The 17,420-nt window shown below is 37.5% G+C and overlaps 1 long non-coding RNA gene across 1 annotated transcript; it reads right to left on the bottom strand.

Annotated features, from left to right (window-relative positions):
- Positions 1 to 1,978: 1,978 nt before the first annotated feature.
- On the bottom strand, positions 1,979 to 16,020 carry LOC130249403 (uncharacterized). The gene is made up of 4 exons (XR_008839788.1): positions 15,943 to 16,020; positions 11,120 to 11,208; positions 4,882 to 4,965; positions 1,979 to 2,065 (listed from the first exon to the last, which is right to left on the bottom strand). It is a non-coding gene; the product is annotated as an uncharacterized LOC130249403 (long non-coding RNA).
- Between the last annotated feature and the right edge of the window lie 1,400 nt (positions 16,021 to 17,420).

Here is a 17,420-nt window from a genome sequence, read left to right as displayed (position 1 = left end):
TAACAGTGACTGCCAGAAACTTGGAGATGGCAGAATATCTGGGATGGATATTAAACTGAGTCTGTCTAGAGGCATGGGAAACTTGGGGGAGCAACAGGCAGAATCATAAACTCAAGCAAGGATCATGTCCAGATCATACTTTGTAAAAATTTCACCAATTTTTGCAGCACCAGAAATTTATCACTAATTTACGTTTAAAGTTGTAAATTGCATAACCTGTGGGCCAAAGAATCTGCAACCTTACATCATATTGCATACAAATTCAGAAGCACTTAGCCAATGCAATATGGAGGGGTGCTTTTTGCAAAGAGGAAACCACAGAGGCCAGAAGGGAGCACTGGTTTGAGAAAAGGGGATTAGCTTGGAGGTAGCACTCAGCCTGATCTGACTCACTTCCCTCTGAGCACTTTAAACTATGGCCATATTCCAAAGGAGGACAGAACTTACTAAATCACTGTTATGAAATGCTGGTAGAGGAAACTGAAGGTAGTGAAATCCTGCCAAGCTCTGATATTCATGGTAAGTTGTAGAAGCAATATTGGTTTTGCCCAGATTAGGGTTTTTTTGCTAGTGGGTCAGGAGGCTGATCAATATGTTCTGAGGTGACCAATATTTTATAGGCCTAGCTCAAAGAAAACAGCTGTTCCAAAGAGAGGTGTCAATCAGCATCTGAATATTAGGGGATTTTAACAAGGTTTCATGTTGAACACTCAGAAGTTGATGAAATTCAGAACCTTGAATCAACTTGGAATAGTCTTGCCATCATATGGACTTGTCTCTAGCAAGAACAGAAAGGGCATCTCACCAAGGAGAGGGCACCAAACAGAGTGTCATATAAAGTCTGTTTACTCATACCCTCCCTTCAGAATGTTTAATCCATTCTAGGTCCCATTATTGTGCTTTTTTGAAGTAGTCAGCCCTCTGCTGATGACTTTGCTGATGACTCTGCTGACTTTGCAATGACAGTCTTGTTTTTTTAAAACTTCCCAGAGCGTAAACAAAGCTAGAATCAAAATTCAAAGTTTTAAAAGAGCATTATTTTGAGCTGGATGTTTCAGTTTAGCAGACTGCAGGTGTGATTTTAAATGGATTACTCCCATTTTACTAGTATTATGGAATAAGAAATCCTCATTTGGACACTGACAGTCTTTAAATGCCCTCATAGTTTGATAATAAAGCTGAAATATTGAAGAAAACTCAGCATTGAAAATGGGGAAAAGATGCAAGAAGAAACAAAGTATATTTTCAGTTAGATTCAGCTTCTAAGAAATATAAATAAAGGTCAGTACCAACACAATAATTTTTTATTGAAACATCCTAGTCAGCATATTACTTACAAGCAATTAAATACTTACAGTGAAAGCACAATGAGGTTTCATAGCAAAATAGTCAAAATACTCAACTTCTAATATTGCTGCCTGGACAATGTTAAATCAGTCCTGTTGCAGACATATAAAAATAAAAATTACTGACTTGCACTAGGTTTTTCACTGGAGATATTCTTAGTAAGCATGTACTAATTCCATTTTATCTGTTCAGTTCAAAGTATGAAAGCAGGTAACATTGTGGTACACAGAATGAAATAATGTTGATTGTCCCAGATTTCACAACAACATTAATTTTTATAGTACTTCAACCAGGTACAAAGTACAATAATACCCATACACATTTAGGGGAGATTGCCATCCACATTCTTACTCTGAAGGAACACAAATACAGACATAGCTAGAGCTGATAGACCAATGATTTTTTTTTTTTTTTTTAATTTATCACAACAAGTATTCTACATCTTTTTAAATCACAATTCCCCATTCATTTAGCTGAAATTGTGAGTGTTAAGTAGTTTGCATCTTGGTCCTCCAGAGCTTCTGCCATCAGACACCCAGAAGCAATGGCACACAGTTTCTGAAAGCCTTCAAGAAGTGAGTTTCATTGGTCATCTGGAGCCACCTCCCAAGAAGCAGAGGTAGGAAGAGCAGCCAGATCATCAGGATACCATGGGTTTGCTGTGCAAGATGGTCTTTCTACCTTCTACAGACCCAGACTCAATCAGCACTCCCAGCCTCTGCAACAAACAAGAATGATTCCCACCACTACAAAATCCTGATTTAACCCTGTATGAGCCCATGTTATATGCTGAATTTTTCTCCTGCTAAATAGTAGAAGAACATGTAAAAAAAGCCTTTTATGATTAGAAATGCCAAAAGAATTCAGGTTATCTCTTTGTGTTCCGTAATAAATTCTATAGCTAGGAAACTTTGAACACACCCCACAAATCTGTAAAAAAAAAAAACCAAAAAAACAATAAAAAACCTCTGAATGGTCTTCTTCTCTTGATTTCAAATTTTAAGTCTAATTTTTAGTATTATATTTAATTTAAAATGACAAACAAGAAATATCAAAGTACTGAATCCTGGTGTTGGGGAAGCAAAACCTTGCAACAGCATCAGAGCCTCTTTTCCTTCCCTAGCACAAGACTGTCTTTCCTTTAATGTTTCATTCCTTCATCTTGCTGCTTAGTCACACTGCTCTGTTCCTTCACCTGACTTGTCTTCCTAAAGTACCTCTGGCATCCTACCAAGTTACAATGGAGGATAGACAGTGGCTGGGGCAACTGCTCTTCCTGGTGAGCAGAAATACAATATCATCCCTAAAAACACCCCACTCTCTTGTCTCCACCAAAAGAAGACCTTGGGTGAAGGCTGGATCTGTATATACACTGATATATTTTCAGAGGGAATATTGTGAAAACAGAGAGTTCAAGTACTCAAGTTTAGTTTTGTTAGTAGTGTTAACTCTAAGAATATTCTTATCATCCCTGTCACAACAATTACTAAAATTGAAACCTTAACAAAACAAATGAGGTTTTATATTTTACTTTCCAGGATCCCAAGTTAGTTTTGACCAACATTAATTCTTGGAATTTCTGGATTATACCATCCTATAAGTCAAGTTCTAAGCTGCAAAGTTTTCATAACATCTGCAAAAGGTCAAAATATATTTTCATAAACTCTCTTTTAGAAGCTATGACCAAAATTCATTAATTATCCTCTGTTTCCTCCTCTTTCATCTACTCCAGTCAGTGTGAAACCTTTGGATCCACAGGGACTTTCACATTATCAGAGTCTACAGTTATTCCTACTTGGTTATGATTTCTTGCTGATATTGTCAGAATGTGCTTTCCTTTTGACTTTCCCTTAAAATGTTACTTGACTTTAGAACTGCTTTGTTTTTATGAAGAATCAACATCAAGTTCAATGAATGCACTGTGGACTGAGTATTTGTGGCTGTATGTGAAGTTTTACTCCACTGTACCCTCTCTGGCATAGCATGCTGACAGCAACTGGGCTCCAAGAGTAAAAGCAAATGTGCCTTTCACATCCTCTGAAAAAAGACCCCTTACTTATAGCTGTGAATATCTTACCCAATAGTCACTTCCAAAAAGTTTCTTCTTCTAATGCTATGAAGGCTTCTAGGCTTTGAAAAATCTTTTTCCATGTTAAAACTCTAGGTTCTAGAATCTAGAAAACAATTATAATCTTCTCAATCTGCATTCAAAAATCACAAAAACATTATTCTTATTTTAGCCATGAGGAAGGCTATATCTATATAGTCTGTCCAGACTTATTACAATTTATTTCTGCTATATCTGCTTGTAATCCAGTTTTGGGTTTGAGACTTTCATGATAAATGCCGTGTTTGGTGAATAATTTTATTTTTATAAAGCATATTAGGGGGGACATGACAAAAATCTCTCTTAAATGAGATTTTTGTGAGGCATTGCAATGGTAACTCAGCACTTTGGGAGGCAATAAGGAGAGTACACACACTACTGAGACATGGGAAAGATGCTCCAGTTGCCACAGTGCCCCTGGCCCAAGGTTTTCAGGCAGCACTGTTTATTACCTGCTCCCCTTCCTGCTCCACCAAAAACCTATGGGGTAACCAGAGGTCCTAGCCCAGAGAGGGTAATTAATGATAACATGAGATATGGTCATATCTGTCAGTGAAATAATGCAAAACAGATTACATTTTAACATTTTATTTGTTCTACGCCGCAAAAGGAAATAATAAGATAAAGACCAAATTACAAATTCCCAGCTGAGGAAATTCCTAGTTTCTTTTGCAGTCATGCCTCTTTGAGTTTTGAATGTTTTACAAAAGCTTACAGGAAGATATAAATTGGCTTTAGTTTTTAGTTATCAATGAATATTTCACGGAGAGTGTGGGTAGATGCTGAATGAAAAGAGACTGAAAAAAAGATAAAAATATATTTTCAATTAATATTTTTCTGATTTCAGCTGGCAATATTTGAACCATTTCTGTACTCTTATGCAACATGCTATAGGATTATTCTGATGATCTGAAATACTTAATTTTGGTCAGGTTCTTAATTTTTAACTTCAGAATAAAACCCAGCAACATCCTTCCAAACACAATGATCTCAATACAGAAGAAAAATGAGTACTAACACAGTAGGTGGTCTTCCCACTGAATTGCTATCAATGCCTGCACCATCTGGGTTTTCCTTGGAGGCCTTGTATCCAAGAACTGACAAGACCCAACTTTTCTTAATTTATGAGACAAGATCATAGCCAGTGATGATGTGAGTGCAAGCGTGTATAGTAACATTTATATGTTACTATATGCACTTGCAATTGTATAAGGATTGCAAAAAAAGGTCAGTTGGATGAGGTTTACAATATTGTATGAAACAACTGGTGTATAAGTAGGATTTTAGGGTAATTATAACACTTTTATGGAGTTCTGTGTCACTGAACTTTCATGATCTATTCAGTTTACATTCTATGTGACTGGGGAAAGTAGAAAAGAAAGGAAGATTTCATTTTTTGCTGGAAATAATACAAAATCTTTCTTTACCACATATGGATTATTTTTTAAAGCTCTAGTAAGTGCCCAATTTTTTTTCTCCTCCAGGACATCCAAAATCAACAGTCAAGTTGCCTACAAAAAATAAGATAAAGAATAAAACAGAGTTCAGGCAGAATTAAACAATATTTTTTATGTCAAAAACCTTACATTTTTACTAATTTAATTTCATCTTATTTAGAATTTAACAGATGAAAAATCATGCTTAAAGGACTCAAAACAAGAATTTATTTTTTTTTTTAACTCTGAAACAATACATATAGAAGAACATAAATTATAAACTGAAGTTTATATTTATAAAGAACTATAAAAGATAACCAGGAGCAGTAACCTTTCCAAATCTCTGAACAGTATATCTGAGTTGTCAATATCACATATAACAGAAAGAAACAGAAATATTTCATTATTAATAATTTTTTAACAAATAACTCAAACTAGAAAGATTCTGGAAAACCTAGTTCAGAAGTTCATATCCAGGTATAATACAAGCAGAACTGAATTACAAGTCGCTGTAGTCCTGATCTCCTACTCACTCACAAATTTTTCATATTACCAAAAGTTTTTGTTTCTACCCTTTATAGTTAGTAATTTGGCTACTTACTCAAAGAAACATTTTTCTACTAACCTGGATATTACCAGGTTTGTGTTTTTTCTTTGCTATTTTCTCATTTTAATTATTTTTATTTCTTCTTCTGTCTTTTTTTTTTTTTTTTTTTTTTTTTTTTAATAAAAAGATCCAGTGTGCAGACTTTCACAGCTCCCTAGAATATGTAATAAAGAGACAAGATATAAAACTTTGCAGCCAATATCCAGCAACAATGGGCACGTTTTCACTTAATTTCCTCTTAAAATCAGGAATACATCTGGCCTGTCTAGACAAAGGCATAGGATTAAGATTTCAGACACCCAACTTAGGAGCAATATCCTCATAAAGAGAGGATAGAGGAAGGACAGGTTCTGAAATATCTGCAGTTTCATAGTGGGAAGACTTCCCTACAACTGACCCAGGCTTCAAGCTGTGAGAAACAGCTGCAACACCTACTAATTCAGTGGTGTTAGAGATAATGTTGATGGCAATGTAAGAACTGGGAATCTCCACGAGAAGCACACTGCTCCTGGCATGAACTTAGGGCAGCTACCCAGCCATGGGTTTAGGAAAGGCAGGTCCTACCTTATGAACCTGATCTCCTTCTGTGACAACATGACCCACCCAGTGGATGAGGTGGGTCTGTGGATGTGTCTGCCTGAATTTTAATAAAGCCCTTCTCACCATCTCCCACAGCATTCTGGAGTAACTGGCTGCTCATGGATGGCTGGTCCCAGAGAGAAGGGTGGTGGGTGGAGTTACATCCAGCTGGCAGCTGATCTCTAGTGGTGCTCCCCAGGACCAGTGTTGGGGCCAGCACTGTTTAATATCCTTATCAATGGTCTGGATGAGGTGATTGAATGCCTACTCAGTCAGTCTGAAGACAACACCCAGTGGTAGGAATTTTTGATCTGTTGGAGGGTGGGAAGGCTCTGCAGAGGGATCTGGACAGGCGTGATCAATGGGCTGAGGTCAATTGTGTGAGGTTCTACAAATCCAGGGGCCAGGTGCTGGACTTGGGTCTCCACAGCCCCAGGCAGTGCTACAGGCTGCGGGCACAGTTGCTGGAAAGCTGCCTAGTGAAATAGGACCTGAGGTGCTGCTCAATCCACTCTTTAAAAGTCATTGGGATAAAAAGCAAAGATCCTTCTCTCAGAGATTTTCGTTACCTAAGAATTAATAATCAAATGTAAATTGTTTAACCATTTTGAAGTCAATATAAGCACACATCCAAAGACCATACAAATTTAATCATACATTTTCAGGAAGAGATCTGAGCAGGAAGGCTGTTCTGCCATTCAGAGAAGAAAGCAAGATATAAACATGGTGTTCACCTTTTCATGTGCAGGTACACAACAGAGTCAGAAAAGAGCATTTTGAAAAATGCAGGGTTGTTTTAACAAGAAAGTCAAATGCAGTTCCCATTCCTGAAAATACATCTGTGCATTATGGTTATCATGTCTATGTTGCAGAGAGAGTTGCATTATGTAAATTCATATTCCTTCCTTTTCTTCAGTCCCAGACTGATTCAAACATATGGTTTGCAGAATGCTTGCAACTGTCTCATTTTGGCACTTCAAATACAGGAAGCAATATGTTATTTGTATATTCTGTTAGGGACTAATACAATACAAAGCCCACTGAAACAGCTCAACTTTGGATCATACCCTTCAATTCTCTCCTGACTAGTCTACACTGTTTCCTGAAAAGGCATCACAGAGTTTTTTGCAAAGGTAGTTTGACAGCTGCTCTACTGGTTATTACTAGTCTTTTCCTGCATTGTTCTGCACTTACCCTGCAAATTTTTTCCATTGCCTCCGTGCTAGGCTCCAGACCTGATCTCAGTGTAGACAACACTAATCTTTCCATTACTTCATTACAAACCAAGTCTGCTCTCCAGGGTGAGAAGTGAATTGCGTGACTTCCAACTAGAGACACTCCACTCTCCATCAGGACACTTGGCTATCCCACCACACCCAATTTTCTGAGTACTTGTAGGAAAGCTATGGATGTGCTGTGTCAGCATGTTAGGCAGCAGCACTTGTAAAGACAAGACATAAAATATGTTTCTGTGATTCAGTGTCAACAATGCTTATATGTCATTTCCAGTTACATTTTGTTCTAATGTGGCTTACATTAGTGTCATTTAATCACAATTTTATTTTTGCTCTCCTTGAACATCAGTACCAGTGAAGTTGCCTTTCTAAAAATCTGATTGATCACAGAGAATACAATGATACTGAGTACTACACCTTAATCTTTTTAGGAAGTACACATGGTCATTAATTTACTCATTGTGAAAAGACACTTTTTCAGTTCTGTCTCCCAAGATCTACAGTAAGGTCTTTTCTTCTAGGAAGAAAACAGGTTCATAAATAATCCAGAGTCTGAGGTTTATTGGCCTTTTTTGTCATTCACCTCCAATGGGAATTATAGCAAGGAACAGTTGCCCTTGTTAACCTGCAAACATTTTTCACTCAGTTAGGTCATTGCCTCTGGCTCAAGGGTCCAATTTTCCTTTCATTCATTAAGCACATTGGGAAGCGGAGTTCCTAACCCTTTCCAGTCTAAATGTGGAACAATCACATCCCCTCACAATCAAGTGCCAATGTGCTGGGACCTTTACGTTTCACTGTGATCTCTCAGTGACGCAAGTTTTTAACAATTGAAGGATATTAAGTCAAAAAGTTGTTTTCTAATTGGAGGAGCTCAGGGGATTTCAAATAATGAACTCTTATAAACTGGAAGCTGGTACATGTGCCTTTCCAATTATTTTTCTTTCAAATCAGGCAAGAGGGCACTGCTAATCTCAGACAGCAGATTTCAGAAGTTCTACCTAGAAATTAAGGCCATGAAGCATAACAGCTGAGTGGGCATAAACCATTAATGCTTTGGGGAGATGAAGTTACACAGTCTCATGTGTCATTTTACTGGATGGTGTAATAGCTAAGGGACAATGTAATTCCAGATTTTAAAGTGTGTTTGATATAGATAATTCACTCCTATAAAGACAGGCTGAGAGGGCTGATGCTGCTCAGCCTGGAAAAGCGATGCTCCTGGGGAGACTTAGAGCAGCATTCCAGTGCCTAAAGGAGACCAAGAGGAGAGCTGGACAGGAACTTTTACAAGAGATTCCACTGATAGAATGAGGGGTAATGGTTTCAAACTGAAAGAGAGTAGGTCTTGATATTTAAAAAAATTCTTTTTTTTTATTAAAAAATTCTTTACTGACAGTGTGAGACACTGGCACATGTTGCCCAGAGAAGTTGCAGATGCCCCATTCCTGGAAGAGTTCAAGGCCAGGCTGGATGGAATTTTGAGCAACCTGGTCTAGTGGAAGATGTCCCTTCCCATGGCAGGGGAGTGGAGCTAGAGGTCTCTAACATCCCTTCCAACCCAAAGCATTCTGTGATGATTTTATGGTTTTCTTTGGAGCATTCATAAAGAAAGAAGGAAGAATGAGTGTTTCCTATTGATAAAAGATTTTGCTACAGAGAATCTTTGGATGGATGAATGGTGGTTGTTGCAGTCTTGTAATTAAGAGCCAAACACTTGAGTTCTTTATATACAGATGTTTCTATGCACATCATTGGCTTTGCCAAAATATAATAAAAAATACCTCTCTGCAATAAGTTAGCAGCAGTGTCCATACAAGGCCAGCTCTAAAAGATAAGCAGAAAAATCACTTTACAGTGGTATAATTGGAGATTTTGTGAAGTAAGATACTTTAAAACAGGAATGAAATTACAGAGAACATCTGTACAACTGCTCAGAAGAGGCTTTGAGACATAGAAAAGGAGAAGACACCTGAGTAGAAGAAATGCAGAATATTTTGAATTTCATATCATCTGATTTCTCCTCCTGCTGAGTGGTCAGAAAAAAGTAGAGGAAGGATTTTTCAGGAGCTCTATGTAAGAGTTTCAAGGCATAGTGGAGAGGAGCAAACTGGAAAAGTGTAGTTAGGACATGAGATAAGCACTGTGTGAACTATAATCCTGGCAACAGAGGATGAAGGAAAAGGGATGCAGGCTGAACACTGAGCAGAGGGAAATAATACTCAAGGGTCTGGATGTGTGGGATGTATATAACAGCTCAGCTGCAGATGAAGGAAGAGAAAGGCTGACTAACATTGGCATTAAACTGAAAAGAAAAAAAAAAAAAAGAGCTGATGGTTAGAGGCTGGCAAAAGAAAAGCTGCTGTGGGTTTTCATCTTGAAAATATTGAGCTTATTGTGGTCTGTACAGAGATTCCCAGAAAAGTTAGCAGGCATGTCAGGGGAAGTAGAATATTGTTCAGTGGAGAGAGATGGAAAGGGAAATTTGGGAAATATGTCTTGGCCAATTGTTGAAGAAATTGGAACTAAGTCAAATTTTTGGGGAGGTTCCCAAAGAGAGGGAGAAGAAAAACTGGTGTTTTTCAAAGCTCATTCAGCTTCCTTGTTACTTGTACAACTGATGTGTCAAATGTCAACATTTTGTTATTTCTAAAAAGGAGAGGAGAAATATGTTTTGTTTGAACCCTGTGACTGCCTACATGCAGACAGAATAAGTGAAGACTTCAGCTGGAAGGGTGTAGGGTAATTAGACACACACATTTTGGGGTCTTTCCTGAATAAATTACCCATGCAGGCAGGCTGTTTAGCACTTTTTACACTCTCAAAGGCTCAGAGCTGAATTAGGCCAGAAAATGGTCAGCAAGAAAGCTAGTCACAAAAATTCAGAAGCAATTTTTATTTCTACTGGAATTTTTCAAAATTAAATTCTTAAAGTTTACATGCATAAATACCTATAAGCATATAAGCAGAGAGAGAAATTGAGAAATCTATATCAGAGTACTTACAGAGATAAAATTCCATCTGTCAATATTGTGTCTGGTAGAGCAGACTCCTATTCAGCAGTGTTTGCATCAGTGCAGCAGAAGTTCCCCTGGGTTTATCAGGAGCCAGAAGGAGTAGCTGGAGAATCCTCACTACCCCACATCCTGTCCCATAGGGTCCAGGGCAGGCAGACTGCCCCATGAGCTGGAGCTTCCCAAGGATTTCAGACTACTGCTGACTCCAGAAAAATTAATTTTTTTTTTTTTTTTTTTTTTTTTTTTTTTTTTTTTTTTTAATGAAACGTGAAAACCTTCCATACTGGAATGAAAACAAAGCTGCTCAAATTTGTACGTGTGTGGCAGATTTATGCTGGAGGAATCCAACAGTCTCTCAGATGGTGGTTGTTACAAATTCCTGGGACATCAAAAATTCAATTTCTTAAAAGAATAGTTCTTTTTCCATACAACAACAACAACAAAAAATGCTGAGTGGGGCCTACCTCCTTTTTTTACCTGGACCACAAATATTTTTCTTTTATGTGTTGCCTCTCAAATGAAGCCAAACAAACCTAATTTATTGCTAAAAGTTTCCATTTGGACAAAGCACCATATTCTTTGGAAACTCCAGTGAAGTATAATTTTTTTGACTTCTGTACTTGAACATTTTTTGAGAGTTTGAAGGATGCCATGAGGCCAATGCAATTTTCCAAGGTTTTTCCTCTGAGTATGAACTTCAAGCAAAGCAGTCTGAAGACAGCTTTATTTCAAAGGGGATGTTTAAATTTCATTTTATTTGAAAGGAACTAAATTTAGAAATATCAAAATACCTTGTGGAGTGGGATTGCTGCTTTCTGCCCAGTTCTGGTTGCACACACAAGTGTTACTGGAAGCTCAAGGGTCTTGGCTAGAGGATGAGCTGAATGATAGAGAAAGAATAATGTTACTGTCAGGTCTCATCACAAAACCTGTAATGCTGTTGCTACAGAGTACACACTTTCAATGTCAGCAGTTTTACTGGAAGTCTATTGTTATGTGGTGGTGTTTCCAAAGGCTCGGCTTCTGGAAAGCTGCAAAGACATGTGAATTTAAGTGCAATTTCCCTGTTTAAAATAGATTCAGGTTTGTATTGGCCACAGAGAAAAGTTTAAAATTGTGAATCAAAATGCCCAAGAATCACAGAGCAGTCAGGAAGACCCTTCTCTTCACCATATTCCTTTTAAGTCCATAAATCTTAAGAAGATTTCTGAATTTCTGGAGCCAAATTCATAATGTCTGAGTGCTCAAGTTTGGCATAATTGATTTTTTCTGCCTCCCACACAAGCTGATGCAAGCAAGTCATTACAAAGGGCTGAATATGTCTTGTTATAGGGCTCTGCCAAACCTCTGTTTGCTGACAAAAGAAGCATTTTTGAAAGTCACAAGAAACACTGAAGATCTTTTTGTCAGCTTTAAAAAAAAAAAAAAAATCTAAGTTGTACCTCTGTATTCCAGGCCACACAGACTGAAATAATTTCTGAAATGAAGATTGCACAGGAAACAATGTCCTTATATACATTTGTTAAAGCACTGAAATCCAAATGCAGTGTTGATTCTTTACATTATAAGTCAATGTTACAAGACAAACTTTAATTCTGGGGGTGCATCTGATAGTAACAGATTGTAATAGCCTGTTCAGGAAGAAACACTTGTAGGTTAACTTCTTGATCACATTGAGAAATTATTTAAGAAACACTGCAAAACTGTTTACACTTTCCATGTATTATACATAAATATTTGTTTATGGAGCAACTGTGTGGTGCTTTGCCTTTGTCAGCAACTGGAAATTGTTACTAATAACAACATTTAGGGTTATAAATTCCTTAACCCCTATCTGACTCCATGCTGTACTTTCCAAGAAATTGCAAAGTGAGAACTCTGGCCTGGGCTTCAAGGAAGAGTTATGCTGATATGCACAAAAATGTTCTGTGAGAAACTTCAGAGCTTTCTGCACTCCACATTACCCCAGCCCCACAGCCATGCAGAGGACACTGAAGCCTTACACAAAGGTGTGTTTACAATGTAGTTAGCCAGAAGTTTGAGACCATTTTTAAAACCAGACCTAGCCTCTACCATGTACTACATGATCACAGAATCACAGAATCATTTATGTTGGAAAAGACCTCCAAGACCATCAAGTCCAGCCTTTGCCTATTCACCAACTTGTCAACTAGACCATGACCTTAAGTGCCACATCCAGTTGATTTTGAACACCTCCAAAGATGGTGATTTCATCACCTCCCTGGGAAGACATTTCCAGTTTTTAAAATCCTTTCCACAAAAAAAGTTCCTCACCATGTCCAAGATTATTTCTGATGTCCAAATCATGACATTTCATCATTTTTCTCTGCAATCTGATTCAAACTTCTCCCTCACTAAGGACCCAAATCCATGAGCTAGCAAGCTCTGTGGGCACTACTGTCATATGAACGCTCTTACAAGAAAAAAAATTTCTCCTCCACTCATATTTTGATGTTTGACCATCAGTTCACTTCGTTGGAAGGTTTAATTTCAATTAACACGTCCCACAATAAAGAGCATAAAGTCTGAAGTAAGTATTTGGGACATGTTAACAATCAGTTTAAAAAGTTTAGAGTAAGCCAAAATTGAGCATAAGCAGCAAAATTCCTTGCTTGTATTCCAGATAACAATATCAGACATTGGTCAGATACTTGGGTACTAAGAGGAGAGCTTAGAGAATTAGCATTTTTGTAATCTTGTAAGATATTTGGTCTTACTGTGTTACCTTGCCAGGTGAAAGGCCAGTGGCATCTTATACCATAGGATTGACAAATGAGCTCAGGAAAGTATTCTGGGTGTTCTGCTCTATGGCAAGGCTCTCTCCTTCAATGGCCACAAATCCCAAATCCAAAAGTTATCCCAGAGAAATAAGCACAGTATTTGGCCCATTGTTAGCATACTGTGCTTAGCAATCTAAAACACAGAACAATACCCAGTGGATTTTAAGAGTTCAGCTTTCTTCAAAACTATTTCTTTCCTTCACACAAAAAAGAAGAAAACACAGAAGCATGGGAAAGTAAGTTAGGCAGGAAACAAGTCTGTATTCACATTTGTTACCCAGAAGAAAAGTAGATTTAAAAAAAATAGATATATATTTTAAATGCTGAACATTTTAGCTTAATTTTAATTAGTATTTATTCAGAGTCCTGTGGGAGAAGAATGAATGCCATATAACATATCTGATGCTGGAAAGCCCTGAATATCCTCAAATTCATGTTGATTAAAGTAGGAAACATGGGAACAGAAGGTCCTATTTCATACTTTTTATTTACAATCTAGCCCACAGTTTGATACTAGTTAAGTAAAACATTAGGGAATTTTTTTATCATGGAAGAATTCCTAAGAGAAGAATCTTGTGAAGATTTATGTTTAAGGCTCTTTAAGAGATGAACCTCATCTGCTTTAACTGGTTGTGTGTGTGGTCAGTATGCCTAAAGTCATCCCTTTTATAACATTTTTGTTGTATGGTTTTCCCTGTTCACATGTACAAGACCAATAAATGCAAATGCAGGGACAGTAGTAAATGTGTCTCAGTTAATCTTACCTGTCATTGAAAAAGCAGTTTCAGATTTGTTCTGTCTTCAATAATATCACAAAAAAATCAAGGAACAAAAAGCAGTTCATAGACTTATAGTGCAAAGTAACTCAATCCATTGATGTTCATTTTGTACTTGTTATACTTCATGGGAACAAATAGTAGCCTGAGTTCTCATAAATCAAAACGCAAGTGGCATGTGGACTGACTATATATGAGAATAAAAGTAAAAAATCACTACTGCTAGACTCATCCATATTTTTTACTACTTTCTTATAGGTACATCAAGTCCTAGAACTTTAGAAAGTCCTCCGATGACAAATAATTCAGTCTTTTTCTCACTACAACATAATTCCCCAAAAAATTTCTCATTCTAGTGTCAGAAATCACATCTGCTGGTCACTGCCCTCAAAGAAAAGGAGAATAAATTCTTCATAGTACTCCTCCCTAAAATTTCCTTTGAGAAGAGAGGTTATCTAAATAGAAGGCATCATCCCCAGTTCTCTTCAATGTCTTCATTAACAAGCAGGACACAGGACTCAAAGGAACACTAGGTTTGCTGACAGCACTAAAATGGAGGAGCTGTCAGCTCCCCCAAGAGCAGGGACAGGCTGCCCAGGGAAGTGGCCACAGTGTTAAACCTGTCTGAGTTCAAGAAGTGTTTGGACAACACACCCAAGCACATGGTGTGATTCTTGTCCTGCACAGCACCAGATGTTGGACTTGATGAACCTGGAGGGTCCCTTCCAGCTCAGCATTTTCTATGATTCTATGGTCTCTATTGGCAAAATCCTCCTATTATTAAAATCTTACTTGCAGCACCACATGCCACATTTCTCTTAAGAGTGATTGCTGCCATTCCTCAATTTTTTTTCTTTCTTTACCTTGTACCACATGGGAGGATGTTGCTCAATGGTGGCTGTGTTTTGGAGAATCACTACCAGACACTGAAGCTCTGGCTTGAACTTCCAGAATTCAGTGTGTTCTATAAAGTCCAATGCTGATAATGTGCAAACCAATTTCTATTCTTTTATTCAATCCAAAGTGTGGAAAGAGATTAAATACTATGACTTGATCTAATACAGTGGAAGAAGAGTGCTATGCACACACACTTCAAACACATTGTTATACTTTTTAGCAGTCTGCACAGTAGATTTTGTCTGGGAGAGGTTACAGCACAGATCCTACTGCACTGTTCATGAAAAGACTGCAAGTAAATGAAATAACTTTTTCTGTATCAGTATATATCTGAAAAGAAAGGAAGAAGAGTTCCAGTGAAACTTGCTTTATGAAATCATGGCAGAGTTAACAAGGCATTACTAAAACAGTGTGTTTGGGACATCTTTAACTAGAGGGATTGTAGTTAAATCTAAACTAGAGGGATTCTATGAGAACTGGCAATTGTTGGTGCTTAGCTGGAAATATCCTGGTTTTCTAAGATGGGTTCATCACTAGGAGGGTGGAACCATAAAGCTAAAAATATTACTTGAAACACTTTAAGTCTTAAAAATTAAAGTCAATTTCAGTAAAAAGGAAACTATTTGATAAATATTTTCATAAAACATACTTTGGCTTAGGAAAAACCAGAACTATCAGCCTACAGATCCATTCTCCCAAACTTTATAAGGGTCAAATGGTAGAGATTGTGAATTTTTGTGGTGTTTTTTGTTGCTCAAAATTAAGTTCTCCACCTAATTCTGGATAAGTGGGAGAAGATTTTTCAAATCATATTTCCTTCAAATAGGAAAAAAAAATAGCAAACAGTTGCAAATATCTTTTTACATATGACCCATCAAATTCTGTATTTTGGCTCTCAGATACGTTCTCTATTTCAAAGAGATGTGTTCTTCATTTAAATCTGCCTAAATCGCTTGTAGTGAGTTTGCTGTGTAGCAAAATCAGCTTTACCCTGTCCTAGACAGGATGCCTAATTGACTCTAAGTTCCAAAAATTTACTGAACTCACCTAGAATTCACACAGAAGACAAGCCCCCAAATGCCTATCTGAATTACATTGAAAGTTAATTAGGTTTTAAATCAGCACAAACTGTACACTCACCAGGTTTTTCAAGATCAGCTGCTTCAGGATTTCTCTCAAGACATCTTTTTTATTACAGTGATTCATATCATTCCAAAGGTCTGCATGCTTCCTTATCCTATTTCCCTTTCCAGCAGCTGTTAGCTACCTTTGATCTGGGAACATAATTTGATAGACTAGGGTGCTGTGTTCTGGCTCCTCTCTCCCAGTACCAGAGGGGTCAGCCATCCACATGTGCTTACTTTTTATATGCCCAGGGGTAAATAGTCTCTCTTTGTGTTATCTTTCAGCTTTCCCACCATTGGTAAAGCATTCAGGACTTTTTTAAAATCAGGGAACATTTTCCCATTGATGTCCAGAATGTCCAGAATTTTCTAAATTGCTGTCACTGTCTTTACTTCACACTAGGTGTCCAGATCTCCTTGAACACAGGAGAGGGAAATGTAAAGATGTGGGAAAAGAGCATAAGTGTCAAACTTCACTGTGACAATCTCACAAGACTGTCTTTTGGGAATCAATCAGTCAATCAATCAATCAATCCCAGCTGTGAAACGCCAGAAGGACAGGTACTTATTTTCTGGGTTTTGGAGCCTTCCTATCCTGATCACATCTTCCCTTTTCCTTTCCATTCTTCATTAGGCTAAAACTGAATTACTGTTTCTCATTCCTATCCAGTTGCCTTCTGTACAATATATTTATTTCTTGTCTTTTGTGTTTGTATAAGAATCCTGTAGCACTCAAGTACACACACTGAAAAATAAAGATTAATCACATAAACTGAAAACTCGGAAGAAAAGAATCAACTGAGCAGAAAATGTTTAAAGTCCTTGCAAGGGTTTAAAAGGTTACAAACTGAAAGGACAAAGGTTTTTGGAAGCAGACTTATGAGTAAACAACCTCACTGTGACCTCATGCTCATATAAGGAGTGAAGAGGAGGAGATGGACCCGTTAGGCAGGAAGTTATAAGAAATCTGCTGAGCTAAAAAACAGCAGAGAAAATAATATATGAAGGTCTACAGTTGAATCTGAAGAGGGGGAATCTCCAAGGACTAACTGGAGAGAAGAAACTACATTACAACATTTTCCTGGCCTATAAGCCTAAGTTAGGAAGTAAGCAAAGTCCAGACCCAGTGCCAGATCACTGGGATTCACTGAAGCTTACTGTGTGCCAGAACATTCTCCAAATTGAACAAGAGGGAACAGAGACAATAATGACCCTGTTTTTTATAATCTTTCTTAACTAGGAGCTGTAAAGCAACAAAACCTAGGGACTGATCTGGAGATGATCCACATGAATCTGCTTAGCTGTCCACAGGAAGAAAACTCCCAGAACAATGCACAAGAGGGCTGAGACAAAAGAGATTTGGATGATTATCAAAACATAGAGAAAGAGGTTCATCTCTACTACCAGACAGGATGCTCAAGTAATATTTTAAAAGAATTTCTGAAAACCAACCTTATTATTTTTCTGGTGTGAGAAAACAGTCCTGGTTACCTA

The sequence above is a fragment of the Oenanthe melanoleuca genome, chromosome 2 (genome assembly GCF_029582105.1).
Source record: "Oenanthe melanoleuca isolate GR-GAL-2019-014 chromosome 2, OMel1.0, whole genome shotgun sequence".
Lineage (NCBI taxonomy): Eukaryota > Metazoa > Chordata > Aves > Passeriformes > Muscicapidae > Oenanthe > Oenanthe melanoleuca.
This window is presented reverse-complemented; position numbering and strand designations above follow the sequence as displayed.